General features: G+C 41.2%; 1 non-coding gene across 1 annotated transcript; it reads right to left on the minus strand.

The window, feature by feature from the left end:
* Positions 1–8,361: 8,361 nt before the first annotated feature.
* Positions 8,362–8,523, minus strand: LOC144674373 (U1 spliceosomal RNA). Its single transcript, XR_013574523.1, has one exon. It is a non-coding gene; the product is annotated as a U1 spliceosomal RNA (small nuclear RNA).
* Between the last annotated feature and the right edge of the window lie 203 nt (positions 8,524–8,726).

Raw genomic sequence — 8,726 nt, forward strand, 5'->3', positions numbered from 1 at the left:
TGACAGATGCCTGTAAATTGTCCTGAAGTTTACTCTGGTACTTCAGCCATCACTCCCGCGGATAGGGACCTGAGATGGGCAGTGGGAATGCCAGCCTGCTTCAGGTAGGAAGCAATGCAAAATCGTAAAATCACAATGCACCGACTGTGGTCAATCAGCCCCCTCTGTCTGGAGAGGCACCTTGATAGAGCTATTCAACTGGTCCCAGTCCAGTTCCTTTACCCCCACAGCCAATCCCTTTTTGAAAGTTAGTTTTGAATATTGTTTCCACCACACTGGCAGGCAGTACATTCCAGATAATAATGGGCTGCGGGAAAATCCGTATTCATCTCACTCTGGATTTTTTTTAAACAATACCTTACACCTGTATCCTTTGGTTGCTGAACCCTCTGCCACTGGAAACAGTTTCTCCCTATTTTCTCAAAACCTTTCATGATTTTGTACTTCTCTATTAAATTTTCCATTAAACTTCCCTGCAGAAGCACTGGTCATAATCTTCCAATCCCCTTAGGTACAGGAGAGGAGCCAGAGGACTGGAGAATTGTAAATGTTTCATCCTTGTTCAGAAACGGTCTAAGAATAAATCCAGCAGCTCCAGGTAAGACAGTTTAACCTCTGTTCTGGGAAAGCTTTTAGAAGTGATAACCTTGGGCACAGTTAAAAAACACGTAGACAATTGTGTGGAGTACTTAAGGAAAGCCAGCCCGGATTTTTCAAAAGAAATGTGTCCAACCAACTTGATTGAGTTTTCTAATGTGGTAACAGGTAGGATTGATAGGGTAATATGGCTAATGTGGTATTTATAGAATTCCAAAAAGGCATTTGAAAAAAGTCATATAATAGGCTAACATGAAAATTTGAAGCCCACGGGATGAAATGGGCAGTGACAGTATGAATATGAATTTGCCTCAGCAGCAGAAACAGGTATGGTGAATGGTTATTTTTCAGACTGGAGTAGTTTTACAGTGTTGTTCCCAAGAGGTCGGTGTTATGACATGGCAGATGATATGTGCTGGGCGGACCACATCCCCGCGGGAAATTTGGTCGCTCTATCACAATGGTTTTACAATTTGTATTTATTATGAGAAGATGTGTGCACTAAATTCAGAAATAATGAGTCCACTAAGACTTTAGAGATCTTAAAAATTAAGTTAGAGTACTTATGAACAAAAAAAAAGATTTCAAACACATAATTCAGACTATAAATTACTTACTCCTATACCAACACCTAACATTCCTAATATTAACCTGATTCCCAGCTACACATCCCCTATTAAGGCAACAGAACAAAATAGATTTTAGAATTTAAAAAAAACCAGCAAGTTAACACAGTACCCACTTGACAGTGGAATTCCAAATGGCCTCCCCAACATCAGTTACTTTACATAGCAGACTTATGGACAAATGGCTGGTGGATTCTTGAAGACAGGAATGTGAGCGGGGAGTAGGATGTTAAGAGGCCTCAAGGCAATTTAGACGAGTTGAGTGAGTGGGAGAATACATGTCAGATGTAGTACAACGTGGATAAGTGTGAAGTTATTCACTTCCCAAGGAAAAACAGAATATTATTTAAATGGTGTCAGATTGGGAATTGTTGATGTACAAAGGGATCTGGGTGTCCTTGCATACCAATCACTGAAAGCAAGCATGCAAGTGCAGCAAGCAGTTGCAAGAGGACTTGAGTACAGGGGTAAGTATGTCTTCCTGCAGCTATACAGGTCCTTGGTGAGACCACACCTGGAGTATTGTGTGCAGTTTTGATCTCCTGAGCGGAGAAAGAAAACTTGCCATACAGGCAGTGCAGCGAAGGTTTACCAGACTGATTCCTGGGATTGTCGTATGAAAAGACATTGGGTCGATTAGGCCTGTATTCACACGAGTTTAGAAGAATGAGAGGGGATCTCATTGAAACATGTAAAATTCTGACTGGGCTGGACAGACTGGATACAGGAATGATGTTTCCTCTGGCTGCAGGGTCTAGAACAAGGGGTCTCAATCTTAGGATACAGAGTAGGCCTCCAGTACTGAAAGGAGGAGAATCCTCTTTGCTCAGAGGGTGGTTAATTCTCTGCCACCGAGGGCTGTGAAGGCCAATTCACTGAATATGTTGAAGAAGGAATTAGGTAGATATCTGGACACTAAAGTCGTCAAAGGGGCTGGGGAGAGATCGAGACTATGGCGCTGAGATTGAGGATCAGGCATGATCATATTGAATGGTGGAGGAGGCTCGAAGGGCGAATGAGCTACTCCTGCTTCTATTTTTCTATGTTTTTCCACTCCTGTTAGATCTTACATGGCCCTCTCCTCACATAGCTTTTCATTCTCCTTTAATTTTCCCTTTAATATGTAAATTCAACTGTTTGATATGACTCTGAAACATCAAACTCTGAAAAGGAAGGTAAAAAATAAAATATTTTTCAGGCACATAAATAAAAATAGGAAGGCTGGGATGGAAATAGGACCATTAAGGGATAGATAGGATAATGCCACAGATAAGGATAGAGATAGGGCAGAAATATTAAATGATTACTCGACCCCTCTGGCTGTACGGCTCACAATGAATGTATGTAGTTAATACTAAATGTATCATTATTGTATTGAAGCACCTCAGAGTGCAACATGATGTAGGTTGATAACTCCAATACCATTGCACTGTCTGACTGTCATGTACAGATTGAAATGATTGTAATATTCATTAATTGTATTGATGCACCTCATGATCCCTGTTTAAAAGTTTAATCTGATTGCACCTTTTGTGATGGCAATTTAGAAATGTTTTGTAATGTCCTTTTAGATATTTTATGAATAAAGTATATTTTTCTAAATAAATTAATTGATTACTTAATTACAGTGTTTAACAGGGAGCTAGAACAGGTAGATATGATATTGAATGATGATCTAACTTTTCAGGTAAGTGCAATTAAAATAAGAGAAAAGGGATCGAATCAAACTCAAAGAGGATAAAGCCCTGGCCCAGAAGTTTCACACCCACACATTTAAAATAAATCTAGGGAATAGATAGCAGAGGTATTACTGCAGATTTGAAATATGTTTTTGAGGAAAAGGTGTAGTGCTAGAGGACTGGCAGAGAGCAAATGTAATTCATGTTCTTAAAAAGGCAGAACAGAATGTACCCAGGGAATAGTAGATCAGTCAACTAATGTTGGTGCTAGAAGAAATAATGCAATCCCTACTAGAGAGAGGAAGAACTTCTAACAAAAAGAAACAAATCATTAGCATGGATTTCAAAAAGGAAAATCTCTCTTGACCAAAGTTATGATTTTTTTGGAAGAGGTAACAGCGACAGTAGACAATGGTAATGTAGTAGATGCAAGTTACCTGGATTTTCAAAAGGCCTTTGACAATGCCTCTTACAATAGGCTACTGAATAAAGTCAGAGAATATGGAGTCAGCGGAGAAGGGAAGAATGGATTGCTAGCAGGTAGAAAGCAGAGGGTAGTTATTCAGAGTGGCAGAAAGTGGGAAATAGTATTTGACAAGGATCAGTACTGGGCCCACTGTTGTTGATAATTTGCATTAATGGTTTGAACTTCAGAATCAGAAACACAATTTATAAATGGATGACATGTGTCTATATATGTGCATGTGTGCTTGCGTGTGTGTGTGTGTGTGTGCGTGTGTGTGTGTGTGTGTGTGTGTGAGAGAGAGAGAAACAGTCAGTCAGTCAATACTGGGTAGGGAAAGGCTGAAGAGAAACAAACCAAGCAGGAGGGCTTCTTTTTGAAGGGATCAAATTGAAAATTAGGGAAGTTAAGCTAAATTTATTTCAAACATTGGTTAGATCATACTTACAGTACTGCACGTGGCTCTGGTCAATTTATTATTAAAAAGGATAGAGGAACTGGGGAGGCTGCAGAGAGGATTTAAAAAATTCTGCCATTTCCACAAACTCCAGCATGATGCCATCCCCCAAACGCATCCTCACTCCATCTCCCACCCCTGTCGGCATTCCGTAGGGACTGTTCCCTCTGGGACACCTTGGTCCAGTCCTCCATCATTCCCAACACCTCAGCCCCCTCCCATGGCACCTTCGCATACAATCACAGAAGGTGCAATGCCTGTCCCTTTAGCCCCCCCTACTCCTCACGGTCCAAGGGCCCAAATACTCCTTTCAAGTGAAGAAGTGCTTCACTTGCACTCCCTCAATTTGGTCTACTGCATTTGCTGCTCCCAATGATGTCACATCTACATTGGAGATACCAAACTTAGACTGGGTGATCGCTTTGCAGAACATCTTCGGTCTGTCTGCAGGCATGACCCAGACTGAGGTAAACGTCAATTCCTGTTCGACAGGTACTAGAAACTGTAATACTATTGTTTTCAAAATATAAACTTTATTCATAAAGTTAAGGTAAATTACACGACAGTTCCAATTTGACATCACATAAAGTGCAACACAGTTCTATGATGTTTAATGCCTGGCTATGACATTCTGAGGCAATTCAGTATGCTCACAAACAGTTTACAAATAGATTTACAATTCTCATTTCATATCAAACATTCCCTGGTACGTTGTCTGGGGAAAAGAAAATTAAATGATAAAACAGAAAATAATTGAGGGGAAAATGCACAAATATTGAAGAAAACCAGATACTGAGTTGCTGCACTGAGGCTCACTCACCTGTACATTATCTTACACAGTGCTCTCTCCCCCTCATTCACTGTGTGAACCACCTAGGGACACCGGGGAGCCTTGCTCGCCTGTACAGGTACATTATCTTGCACTCCATGTTGGTGATTTTACAATGATATAAAGGCATCAATTGCACATAAGTGATTGTGTAAACATGCTGTGGGTTCATTTATTGAGATGAGGAACATGGGAACAGATATACATGGATAGAAAGCTTGAAGGCATCAGCAGCAGAACTGACTGTTGTGTGCTCTGCTCAATATCAAAAGTGAAACTAAAGCTAGGTAGCATGACACATTTCCCTTCTAGTGATGATAGGCAGCTATCTCTTAAAGGCATATTACAGCATTCCTCCTTTTTAAAGATACTTTAACCCCTTCCAAAGAAGTGTAACTAATTACAATACATGTTCATGTTTAGTTACCATTACATCAGCGTATAGAACAGATGAATCTATGAGTCCCTGAAGGGTAAAGGCAATCTGCTGGTACACCCAGATCCTATGATGGTAACTTTATCTGGAGGTGTATTTAATTGCTCACAGTGACCTGCCCGATTCTGAGACTTGGATAATGTTTCTGGTTTCATTAGGGATCTTGTCCTAAAGTCAATAGGAATGTCCAGTGGTTGAGGAGCTGGAATAGATCTGATTTCTCCTCAGTTACGTCTCACCATTGTGCCTTTTTGTGTCATTACTTCATAGGACCCTGGTTCTGAACCAATCTTTGATGCCTCGGCTGGTTGCCACGTACCCTTCTGTGGGCCCCTGGATGTGAACTTGTCCCAACTGTAAACTTGGCAGCTCTGTACCCACATTTTTATCAAGACATTGGCCGTCTTCTCGTGCAGTTTTAAAACTTGCTCTCTAGTCTTTGAGACAGTAGAATGGGTAAGAATCCGTAAATTGGTATGCATTGGTCGACCTAACAAGATCTGTGCCAGTTATAGAATAATTCCACTTAAAGGTATCACTCTTGGATGTAACATTGCAATGGGTAGATCTTGCTTGGTCTGTCTACATTTGAGAATTAGGGATTTCACTGTGCAAGTCATTCATTCATCTGGGCCATTAGATCAAGCTAATATCAGGTCATAAAGATTCCAGTTTGATCGGCTGCCTGCCTTTAGAAATGACTTACCGGGAGGTGCCTGACTTGTCCCAATATGGCCAAAATGATCTTATGTGCTCGTGGAGATACTGAATTGAATCAGGCCATCCGTTTTCCACAGTTTCTGTAGTGTCACCTTTCACCATTTCTTCTTGTAGCTGCTAGCATTTGTTTTGCACAAAATGTTCTGGATAAATTGACAGACTTGCATTCTCCTGCAAGCGTAATGTTGCAGCTCACTTTTAATTGACAATTATGTCTAAAGATCCTGGATATTTCGCTTTTAGTTCATGATCTGAGGTGACAGGCGTCATTTATGAGTTTGATCTGCCTTGTGAGGTCTGATTGATTCCATGGATTGTTGCTCGTGTGAGGTCATGGCATGCTGATACACCTAGAGACTCTGGGCTGGAGTCTCCATGATGTAGAACATCTGTGTCACCAGGAGGATTGACTGTACTTACAGTCCAGGAGTATGATCCTGCACATGGAATTTGTGAGCTGTTGTATGCTGAGTGTTTCACAGCAGTGGGTTTTGCCATGTCTGCAGATATGTGTCTTTTAGAATTAGTAGGGGTAGCATGTTGGCACTTGCCCCTGTGTCAATCTTGACCAATAATGAATCCTTACCAACTTTCTTAGGGCAGCTAATTCGAATCTTGGCAAACACTTCAGATGGTGAGATGGCATCAATGCTTTCCATAAGATTGACGGTGTGAAATAGGTGCTCTTCACACTCCATCTCATTGTGCACATCGTCATTTTCTTGTTTGTCAATTGCTTCGTGTATATGTTTCTGGCGGGATACCAGCTGGCCATCCTCATTGCTGAAAACTACCTGTTGCAAGCGGGTTGTTTGGATCAGCACACGGCTCTTTGTAGCTGCATCAGCCTTTGCTCAAGTGCACAGCCTCTGCCAAAGGCCCTTTCTGCCACATGCCTTACAGAATCGATGAAAAGCTGGGAATTTCCTTGGTGCATGCAAAAGGCCACACCCTCCACATGTCCTGCTAGGTTTGGGTTTCCTAGTGAGTGCTTCAACAACTGGGTTGTACCTTGGACCTGTAAGTTTAATCAAACTGTGAGGATCGCTTTGTACTTACAACCATCCTCTTCAGCCGCTCTTGAATGCTACACCTTTTCAGCTTGTCTAACAGATCTTCCTGGAATCCTTCCATGGGAGTGGATGTGATCACCAACTCAGCAATTCTGCCTGCTAGCTCTGCATTTGAAAAATCACAGAACGTCCCCTTTTCTCTGCACCTGATGATGAAGTGGTCTATGGATTCTGTAAAAAAAACCAAAAATAGCTGGAAAAACTTAGCAGGTCGGACAGCATCTGCGAAGATGAATATGGTTGTAGTGTCGAGTCCGTATGACTCTTCATCAGAACTAAAGAAAAATAGAAATGAGGTGAAATATAAGCTGGTTGATGGGGCTGGGACAGGTGAAGCTGGATAGAGGGCCAGTGACAGGTGGAGGCAAAGAAGAGATTGCCAAACATGCCATAGACAAAGGGACAAAGGATTTTTATGGTAATGATATTATCTAAGGAATGTGCTAATGGTGGCATTAAGGGTAGAAAGCAAGACGAAGAAGTGACAAATGGCCCGAGTGGGTGTGGGGTGAGGGGAAGGGATCGAAATAGGCTAAAAACTGGAGATAAAACAATGGATGGAATAAATTTAACATTAATAGAAATTGGTGGGAAAAGGAAAATATATTTTAAAAATATATATTTTAAAAATGACAAATTATTAGAAAAAAGGGGGATCGGAAAGGGGCTAAGGATGGGGGAGAGAGGTCATGCGCTAAAGTTGTTGAACTCAATGTTAAGCCCGGAAGGTTGATAAGTGCCTAATCGGAAGATGAGGTGCTGTTCCTCCAGTTTGCGTTGAGCTTCACTGGAACATTGCAGCAGGCCAGGGACGGATATTTAGGCATGGAGGGTGTTGTCGAAATGACATGAACTCTAATTGATGAAGACAGAAGTTGAACCTGATTCTGCACCAGTCGCCCAATATCTTTTGGGAATCCTTTAGCTCTTCTGCTGTTGATCCTGACGTGTTCAGCCTGTGTAGACGACAATGATATTATCTTGCCCCCTCACATTCTGTGAACCAGATGCTGTTCAAAAGGGAATTGAATAAATAATAAAAGAAAAATGAAAAAGATCATTTCAGGAGCCGATTTGGCATTGGGAGTTAAAAGCCTAAAGACATTTTAGAAGCAGCTCGCTGCTGCAATGGGGGAATCATTTGTTTCTGGGTGAATGAATTTAAAAAGCGTCTCTTCCTCAAAACCGTTTCTCTTGCTTATGCCACCCTTTGCTGGCCGATGAACGTTAGTACACAAGCAGAGAGGAAATCATGATAAATGCAGTGAGTGCAGAGCGACCTCAAATGCCAACGTTAAAATAAAAGCAAAACACTGCGGATGTTGGCGATCTTGGACCTCGAAACGTTAACACTATTTGCTTCTCCATATACATGTGTCCTTTATGTGTTAATTTTTCGAGTACTTTGTAGTACATGCAACAACGGTCTCTGTTGGTGAAGAAATATGTTACAGTAAAATCTGACATTAATTAGTTAATCAGAGGAGAGCGCAAATGCAGTCCTCCCGCTCCCACAAATTTTACAGTCGAGAATCCCGCATTTGGGGACATCGCAGGTGTCAGCACACTCGAAGTGCAATGGGCTGACCTCGTCCTGGGAGAACAATATTTTTTTGGACAAATATACTTTATTCATTAAATATCTGGAAGAACATTACAAAACATTTCTAAATCGCCATCACAAAAAGTGCAATCAAATTCAACTTTTAGACATGGATCAAGAGCTGCTTCAATACAATCAATGAATATTACAGTTATTTCAATATGGTCATTACAGACAGTCGGAAAGTGCAATGGTATTGGAGTTATCAACATACATCCTGTTGCACTCTGAGGGTGCTTCAAT

The sequence above is a fragment of the Cetorhinus maximus genome, unplaced genomic scaffold (assembly GCF_964194155.1).
Source record: "Cetorhinus maximus unplaced genomic scaffold, sCetMax3.hap1.1 HAP1_SCAFFOLD_639, whole genome shotgun sequence".
Taxonomy (NCBI): Eukaryota; Metazoa; Chordata; class Chondrichthyes; order Lamniformes; family Cetorhinidae; genus Cetorhinus; species Cetorhinus maximus.